The following is a 9629-nucleotide window of genomic DNA, read 5'->3' as shown; positions in this document are numbered from 1 at the left end:
AGAGCTGAACGGTACTTTGGGAAGTTGCTGCTTCTGTTAGAAATGAACTCTTTTCCCACCAGGTGTGGTACGTTGTTACAAACACTTGAGCTGTAAAATTGCAAGCTGCCTGCCGTCTCTGGTTTGAGCTTTGTTATGCCAACCAGCAATGAAAATGTGATTCCTTTTGGTGAGTTAAATTCAGCTACCTCCAGGATAAAAACAAAACAAGAGACATGGTCCAGTGCTTGTCATTAGAGCATGACTTCCAGTTCTACCTGCATTGGCTAGAGCTTGATAGAGCAGACAATAATTTGTGTCATTTTTCTTGGGAGTATATGTGTGATATTGAGTATTCTGCAGGCTTGGTAGTTACCTGGTGTTTCTTTCTTAAGAGAAAAATGCCTTAAAGGAAGTTGACGGAGCTGATAGTCCTGCTGCTTATGTCAATACATTGCTGTTGCACAGCACCAGTTTTTAGTATGCATGATTGTAATTCATACACTCACCTGCTTTTAAAGGAGCAGAGTTACAACTGGGTGAGCTGGCTTGCTGTGCTGGTTAAATGGGTGATTTGCTGTTCTTTATTTCCTGAGAGCTCGCAGCACAGACTGGACTCATGTCATGGCAGGCAGTGAATGCAGAGGACTAAAGACTGTCCCTGCCCCGTAAGGTCTAAGACAACTCACAAGCTGTGGTTGCCTCCAGTTTAACAGGTCCAGCTGTTGTCAGGTGTCTCAGTTCAGTTCAGTCCAGTTTTAACCTTCTCCCTATGCTGGGCTGCAGCAGCAGTGTCAAATATTGCACTGCCTGTTTCTTCAGGGAGGGAAAATACAGTATTCATAGGAAGAAAGGGCAATAGACTGGAAGTGACTACATGACAGCACTTGTCATATCCGACAGGCTGAAAATGAAAGCATTCTTGCTAAGGATGAAGCTGGCCAAGCTGAACTAATACTGGACCCATACATTAAATGTGAGTGCGTGCAGCCAGTTTTACAGACCAGCAAAGATTTGATCAGGGATTCCCAAAGAATCTTAATGGGGTAGGGCAGCCAGCTTCCCACCTGTGCCTGTCCTACCTTTTCCTCCCAGGCATTGGGCAGGCATGTGAAATAGATGCTGCAGCAACCTGGGCTCTGGGCCTATGTGCTGGGAGGAGAGCAAGGGAGCAGTGCACTTTATGTTGGCAGTCTTTAAGCAGTTGAGGTTTGTGACTTCCTAGATATCTTCTGGCAGAACCACAGAAACTGCTGACTCCTGGGTAATGGAGTGAAATCCAGACAAGAAGTGCTGCTTTACTCCTTCAGCAGTAAAGAGGCACCCAGATATTTGCAGATCATTGGCCAGGAAACACTGCTTATGTAGAAAGAAATGAAGCAGAGTCAGCTGTGAGAAGGATTGGTGCATGGTCTCAGTGGTTCTGGAGGATGAGGTCTGTATGAAGCTGAGACCACAGCCACCAGATACTTTCAAAAATGTGTCTTCATGTCAATCTGGCCATCCCACACTCCAGCATGGCAGCAGCCATAGCAAGAGGGCTGTATGTACACAAGTGCCTGAGCCAGGTGGGTTGTATGGACACATCCTAAAGGTACCATGACAGAAAAACAAGGCTGAGACCTGTTGGAGCTGCCAGGGGCAGTGGAGAAAAACTGAAGCATGTGCATGTACCACAGTGCTGCCATGGACTGAGCCTGAGACAGTCAGATTTGGATTCATTCATGTGCATGTCAATGTCAGCCTCGGTAAGTAATAAGAAAGTTGTCTGAGTTTCCTGGAGTTGGCAGGAGAGCTGGACACCTCTGAGAGGTGATTCATCTCCTAAGGTTGGTTTCTAAGGCAGCTGGAATGAATCACTCTCTGGAGGCACCCATCAAAAAGGAGAGGCAATAATGCGTGTGGGAGATAAATACAAGCAATTTGATATTGAGTTGTGTGTCAGTGTGCTGATTGTTTTTACACTTGGATCTTAGGAGACCCATGAACCAGCCTGGATTTACTGCAGTGTTTCTTGAAAGTAAAAGCTATATCATAATTAGGTAATAATGAGATTCATATAAGAGATTTCTGGAGTGCCCTGGGTCTAAACTTCTTTCACAATAACTTTATGTCAAAGCAGCTTCATGGCTTTCATTGAAGCTGCTCTAGATTTACTGCATTGAAAGTAAAAATGAGAGTTCAATTCAGAATGTGTGTTTCTTTTTGGAAGCGCCAATAACTTTTAGCAATAACGGGATTCATTGTCAAAGAATTTTTTAATAGAGACTCATAACCTTTTATTTTGGAGTGAAGTGTATAAACTGTGAAACCACAGAAGGTGCATCCAGTATAATTCATTACAAGGTTTGTATAGAGGTTTTCTTTAATGGGATGGTGTGCAGCTTTGAAACAAATTATTTGTGTTTATCTGTTGCTCAGTCAGTGTTGAAGTGGTGAAAAGCTGGTTTGATCCTAGGCCAGTGAATCCTGCAATTGGTTTGTGTTGGTGTTGCATCAGGTGTATTTTGGGAAAAGAAAGTCATGTAGATCTGTTGCAGCAAAGGATATCGCTTTAAATGTGTGTTCAAGGGACTAATTCAGAAGTTGTTACTGAGGTGTTCTCATAGGGACTGTTTATATAAGGAAAAGCTTAACATAAAGTCTTTGCTTCAGGGCTGCAATAAGGGGACAAAGGCTTGTAAGTCTCTGGGGGTTGTTCTTTCAGACAGATATGCATTGGCTTCACTTGGATAAAAAAAGGTCTGACAGTCCAGCTCCCTCCTCCTCACAGAGCAGTCTGGTGTGGAAGTACCCCCATTGTCCTCCTCAGAGGCTGAGCCAAAGCTCACTGAGATCAGTTGGTCTTCCCAGGAACTGCACCAAGGACTGGATCAGTCCCTGTGATCTGGAGTAATTTGATGGCATGGGCTTAGTTTGGCTGGACGCTGGGGTGCAGGCACACTGCTGGATGCCTCTATGCTGCCCTCTTCTTCCTCTGCAGCACTGGGGCAGCTTGGCTTGGCTTTCCCCAGCAGCACTTAGCCAGAAAGTTGCCCTCTGAGATGTTCATGGTGTGGAAGGATCTTACAGTCTTTGACACAACTATTTGTATATTTGTATGCCTGGTCCTGCCCCTCCCAGGCTTCATTCTGGATAGAGTCCAGATGGGTAAGGAAGGAGTAGTAAACACGGGCTAGTTGCATGTGAAAATTTCTGTGCTGAAGGAGGACATGTTCATACCCTTACTGTGGATCACTGTTTTCTAACTCCAGATTTGTCACAGCTAAGTATGAGATTTTAGCATAATGTTTATTTTTCAAGGCAAATGGAGATGCCAGCAATGTTTTCTGACAGCAGAATTCAGTCCAAAATGCTCCACTTCAAATGGATGTTTAAAATCTTTTTTTCTGTAGATCAATGTAGATTGTTTTATGCAGAAGTTACAGAAGTTTTGATTTCAACATATAAAAATCATTCTTCATTTGCAGCACTTTCTTCTGCATTCCTTCAAGCTCTAAATATGTTATGTCAGGCCCAGTAACTTTAAAAGATACGTAGCCGTTATGTTTCAAAATACATACTGTAGCTGCCAGTTCCACTACAGATGTTGTGAAATAAACATTTTTTCCACCCATGCTGGTGCTGGTGTGTTATTTTTCATGTCAAATCAATGGAATTCCTTGTCAGTGCTTAAATAGAGGCAGTAATAAATTTGAGTTACGTTGAAATGAGAATGGGGAAGTCTTCTTGGCTTAAAGTACGGAGAAATTAAGCCAGGGAAAAAGAAAAATTCCATGCTTTTAACTATACTTCCAGTAAAATGTAGATGGATGAACAAGTGGAAAAAAGGTTTGAAGAGAGATTCAGGTTTTTTAATAATCGTGTTTTGGGGAAGGGTCTCAATCCAGAGCAGTACAAAGAGAAGCCATTTGCTTCAGTAAGAAGCAAATTGAGAAGTCCTTCAGAGAGCGCTGGCCACTATGCTCATGCATCAGGGCTTCCCAGAACGTGGTCTGCAGGTTGCTTACGGCCACCAAAGCCTTTATATGCTTCCTGAAAAGGTCTTTTTTGTTTGCTTGTGTTTTAATGGTTGCAGCTGTTGAACGTAATGGATGTTGCATCCTGGGTTATGTTTTGTGCTGCAGTCCCCAGTTGGAGGTTTTACAACACAGCATTGAATGCAGACCATGCACATTATCTTCCCTGGTTTCCCTGGAAAGCATCCATCTCAGAACAGATTCTTCATAAGAAGAACATGTAGCTGATGTGCAAAAAAGATGCATTTACAGACTTGTAAGTGTTCATCAGGTTTGTATGCAGAAGCCAAGCATCAAGCATATGGCAGTTAATATGGGAACCCCAGTCTTAGTGATCAGCAGCTACCTGTGGGGATCTAAGGAGATGAGAATCAACCACAGCATGAGTAGATGCCTTTGAGTGACTTATTTATCAACTATTTCCCACCTTCCTTACATGCAAAAGGTGAATGATCATATATATATATATATATATTTACCCATATGACATGGCTTTACTGAGCATAAATGGAAGCTCTTTGACTCTTCAATATATGTGTGTTAAACCTCAGTATTATCACCACTGAGATGTGAGAGTTGTCTTTCCACAGATGTTGGATGGTGTAACAGGGAGAGAGTGTGGCACTGCTGTCACAGTGTCTATTCTGATCTGGAGCACAGTGCGGTGGTGGTGGTTAGAGACAGAACCTAAGCACAATACATGACTAGTGTGTACAGAGGAGATTTTTTTTTACTAACTTGGATTTCCTCCTCTGAAAATTAGGCTGGAACTGCTCATCTGGTAATGAGTTATTAGGTGCAAGGTTGTAGAGTGACACATCCTTATCAGGCACAAAGTTAGTTATAGGGTGTAAAATTTAAGTTGTTTGTTCCCTTTGCTGCTTCTCTGTTCACTTTATTGCAAGTATACGAGGGCACGTGGAAGCTGTTGAGATTTCTGCTTGACAGTCAAGTTGCTGTCTGCTGATTTGAAGTGAATGCCTGTGTATGTATACTGATGGGATAATTGGCAGAAATTGCTGATGGATGTCACTGTTAAACCATAACAAAAATATCTGCTTCTTTTGCTTTCTGCTCTTGACAATAGTTAATCATAATACAAGAGGAATGCTGTACACCATCACTGAGTCATTTGTTTCGCATTAAAATCTGGACATGTTTTTTTCCCCTAGGACAAAAAAAAAAAAAATGGTTGTAACCTTCTCATCCCCTTCAAACAAAAAAACTTTCAAAACAAGAAAATAGTAAATGAGCAAGGCATATGTGCATAACTCTTAATACACAGAGACCATTGCAGTGGCTCAGAGAGATGTGCTTAAATGGAGATCATCTCCAAATACCTGAGACACAGTGAAATGATTTTTCTTCACTGAACAAGAGATGCTTATTCCTTGAACTTGTGTAGCACACTGTCTGCAAAGACACCATCTCTATTGCTTGTTTGCTTCGTTTTATTAAATGTAATTACGGCTTCATGTCCTGAGTCAAGCTGCTGGTTCTAAACTCATTAAAGGTTGGGGAGAGTTTGCCCTTCAATTTTAGCTTCCCAGGCCAGCTGTTAACTTCAGGTTTGTCAGTGTATGCCCAGACGGCTTGGCTGATTGTATAGGGTTGCTGTGGGTTTACACCGGTGTAATGATGGGCAGGATCTGTTTTTGTAGGCAGTCCCTTCGGCTGAGATAAAATAAGCTTATGGACCTAACTCACTGTTGAATTGATGCTGTTGGATAGCCCTGCCCCGACTTGTGTGCTACCAGTAGCAAACAATCCAATTGAAGCTATGGCTAATTCAAGCTGATGAGGTTTTATCTTTGTAAAGTGGACAGAATAAGCTCTCTTCACTTCTACCAATAGCAGTGCAACTCAGTCCCCTTTCCTGTAAGGCCATGTGCATCCAGTATTTCCCTGGCCTCAAAATTCACATTATCTTCTCCTTACTGACCAGAATTTCATTGCAAAAGTCTCCAGCCCTCATGATCGTGAACTGGTGTCAACATGAGCATGTGTGCAGGCTGATGGAAACAATAGTCCATAGGTGATGTGTGAGCAAGTCCATCATCACTGTGGATACTCACTCTAACAGGTAACGTTACAGTGTAAAGGAAGTGTTGTAAATTCTTTCACGAGGGCCCAATTTAGCAGGAACATTCATCTGACGTACTTTCCACATAACACCAGACTGGCTTCTACCTCCACCCATCTGTCAAAACCCAACCATTGTTACCACAGCAGTGGTACGAAGACATCATTTTGTCAGCACAAAAACAATGACACATTAGGAGCTGAGATTTTGAGGACATAGTAAGATAAGCATATTTTAATACTGAATTAGTAAAAGGTAGATTGCAGGTGCCTTGGCTGATTTTTTGGAAAAGCTGGTCTCTCTCCTGACTGCTGTGGTAGCCACAGGTGACCACAGCTGTGCAGGGCTTTGGGATCATAATACGAAGAAACTGTCCAGCTCATTTACATCACCTATTTAACCATCAATTTAGTTGTGTAATCAAAAATAGACTATGTATTTGGGCGCATACCAGCAAGCCAAGTGTTGGTATCTAAATAAGCCAACACTTTGTGTTGGTAATCCAGTGTCATGAATGCATGCATTGCTTTTAGGAGGGAATTTGAGATGCCTGTTTGAGAGGTTCTAAATTTCCATTAGGGTAGTTGGTTAAAAAAGAAATGAAAAATAAAACAATTCTATGATGGCCTGGCCATAAAACTTACTCCCAGGCTGATTTTTTTTTTTAACTTCGATTACTTTACTGGCAGTCCTTTCAATCCTTTTTTGGTAACAAGTCTGAGACAAGAAAAGTTGTCACAAAAGAAATGGAATGTTTTTTTGTATTCCAAGCACTGCTGTCACATGCTAAATATATCATATACATGAATATAATCTGAAAAGACTGGTTCTTGACCCTCAAAGCATAATCCCTTCTCTCCAAGCCCCCTGCAAATTAAGGAAATGTTTTTTTTCTACCCAAGGTGTTGATATATTTTCTCACCTTATGAGCTGCATATGGAAATCTGTATATAAATTAAAATCTGCGAGTCGTGTATAGCATCTTGCAGAGAGGCAAAGGAGCTGTGCATAGTTTACATATGGATGGAGAAAATGGCTGTCAGGACAAGGCATTTGCTGCTGCTTCCTGGTTTGAATGGATGCAGCAGCACATGGTCGTCACCTCCTCCTGCAGCTGGGACTCAGAATGATGTTCAAGAATGTGAAAAGGCATGGACTTCAGTGATGTTAATCACGTGGTTTAGGTTAGTCACAAGTGTAATTACTTGCTAAATAGAAGTACACTGGGATAAGTGTATAATAATTAGTCCAAGACAAGGAGAGACTTTGTTAGAAGCATGTGAAAAGCTATGGGTTCCGCTTGCTGGTTTCTCTTTGGTCTCCATGTGCAGAGGAATGGCCTTTCTTCTTAAGCTATAAAGCATCCACATTTGCAGGCCAAGGAAAAGGATTTGCTGAAATGCAATAATAAACTAAAAATAATCTTAAGAAATGGAAAAGAGAAGGGGTTTGTTTTTATCTATTAACTTAAAGTCATCCAGATGGATTTGACTCATTAAGATGTGCTTGGTATGATCATATATGGTCCTTTCCAGTTCTCCGTTTCCTCCTTTTTTGCTTTGACATTCGACTATAGCCGCGAAGTGATGAAGGAACACATCTAGCAGCAAGATCTTGCAGTCTGGCAAGGTTTTTCCTATTTGTTTGTGTTTTGCCAATCTCTTCCAGTAGCATTCCCTTAAAATATCAAATGATGCCCAAAATGTTGATTCATTCTCAGCGTGTGATTCATCTCTGCTAAAGCCATGAACTGTATTCATGCTCAGCATTGGTTGTGTCAGTCTACAGAAACCGGATGAGGCTTCTGTACGCAGTGAGTTACAGGTATCTGTGTAACCTCTCACATCAAGTAGTCAGGTTAAAAGAAGGTTGCGTAAAACAGGTAAAAAGTCCCACCCAGTTTAAACTTCTCTGCTCAGGATGGTTGTCCAAGCTCAGGTTAGACAGGGCGTTGAGCAACCTGATGTAGTTGAAGATGTCCATGCTCATTGCAGGAGGGTTGGACTAGATGACCTTTGAAGATCCCTTCCAACCCAAACTGTTCTGTGATTCTGTTATTCCCTGTATAGTCACAGGGAGATGCAGATAGTCCCAGGGCATTATTTTTCTCATCCTAAGGCTGATGTCTAAAATAAGCTAAAGGAATCCAGCCCAAGCTTTGTCACTCCTTTGCTCTGGAGGAGGTGTATTACGATACTTTGTAGTGCATAGTTGCATGTGGCAAGCTGTGACGGCGCTATGCTGTTGTCTTCTCTGGAGAAGACATGGTCTCACTGCCTAAGACCATGAGGTCTCCATAAGAGTGTGAGGTTTATGAAGGTATATGGAAATTCAGTGGAAAATGCTGCTCTTGATGCCTCTAAATTTGGATGATCTCTAGCGGATCCCTGCTTGGTAGCTGATAATTGCCGTGTGAGACAAAGAACTGGAGTTAAATGGTTCTGCCTTCCTTTCCTTTCATGTGAGGCAACATTGCACACATGCAAGGTTTCACTGCTGTACTGTGTAGATGGTGGTTTGTTTTCCTTGTTGCTGGTACCAGCTTTGGTTAAGTTAGCTCAGTTATTTACCTTCCCTGTCAAGCTATATCCTTAAAATACGTTCAGATTCAGTAGCATTAGGTGTCCCAGGCTTTCTAGCTGTAACAATGAAATATTGATAAATTGCTGTGCTATGATTGCTTTCAAGTATAAGGGAAGAAGATTTCAGGAAATCAAGCAGTGACTTTTGATTAAATACAATCTCTCGAATCACAGTTTAGGTCTCAACTGCTGAGTTTCTCAATGTACAGGAAAAGATTGATGCTGCTGTGTTGTGCCAGATATAAATAACTCGGAGCTCTTTTTACATGTGAGGAAAAATAGGTTTCCTTGAAATTTTGGTTGTGGATCATCTGCTGGACTTCTGCTGAGTGTAATGCGAATCTTGGTCTTGTTCTAAATTGTATCTGAATTGAGATGCAGCATGTGTGCTTCAACTTAATGAAACCTCTTTAAATGTTGCATATGAAAGTGAGCAGCGATTTGGTCAAGGCATCTTGGTGGCTGCCTCTCTGGAAATAATAAAATGCTTTCTGGAAATAAAACTTCTTTAAGTTGGGGACTGGAAAAATCATAAGTGCCTTTTTGAATATTTAGCTTCAGAGATACTCATGGAGGCTGGAACTAACTTTCAGCTGTCAAATAGAGGTGCTATGCTGCTTCTGGTGGGGCTGCCATTTCTAATGTGCTTTTCAACCTCAAGAGTGGCTTGCAAGATGTTTACAAAGTCTTATGAAGTAGGTAATGTTATCCTTGTTTGATAAATGGGAGAAGTAACGCTTGAAGTTATGAAATGAGTGGAACAAAGTCGTGAGGAAGTTGTGTGATTGTTAGATTGATGTAAAATAAATATATGGAGGTGAATGGCTTTTTAAAGGTCTGAAAATGTCCAGTAGGCTCTAAAAAGTTCTGTAAAGAGTAATGCTCACCAAAAAATGGGGAGAGACAATACAGCCTTAGACATCATAGAGGTCTTAATTTTCCAAAGTTGACTTTTGTGAGTCTGCT

The sequence above is a fragment of the Nestor notabilis genome, unplaced genomic scaffold (genome assembly GCF_000696875.1).
Source record: "Nestor notabilis isolate BGI_N333 unplaced genomic scaffold, ASM69687v1 scaffold452, whole genome shotgun sequence".
NCBI classification, from domain to species: Eukaryota; Metazoa; Chordata; class Aves; order Psittaciformes; family Psittacidae; genus Nestor; species Nestor notabilis.
This window is presented reverse-complemented; position numbering follows the sequence as displayed.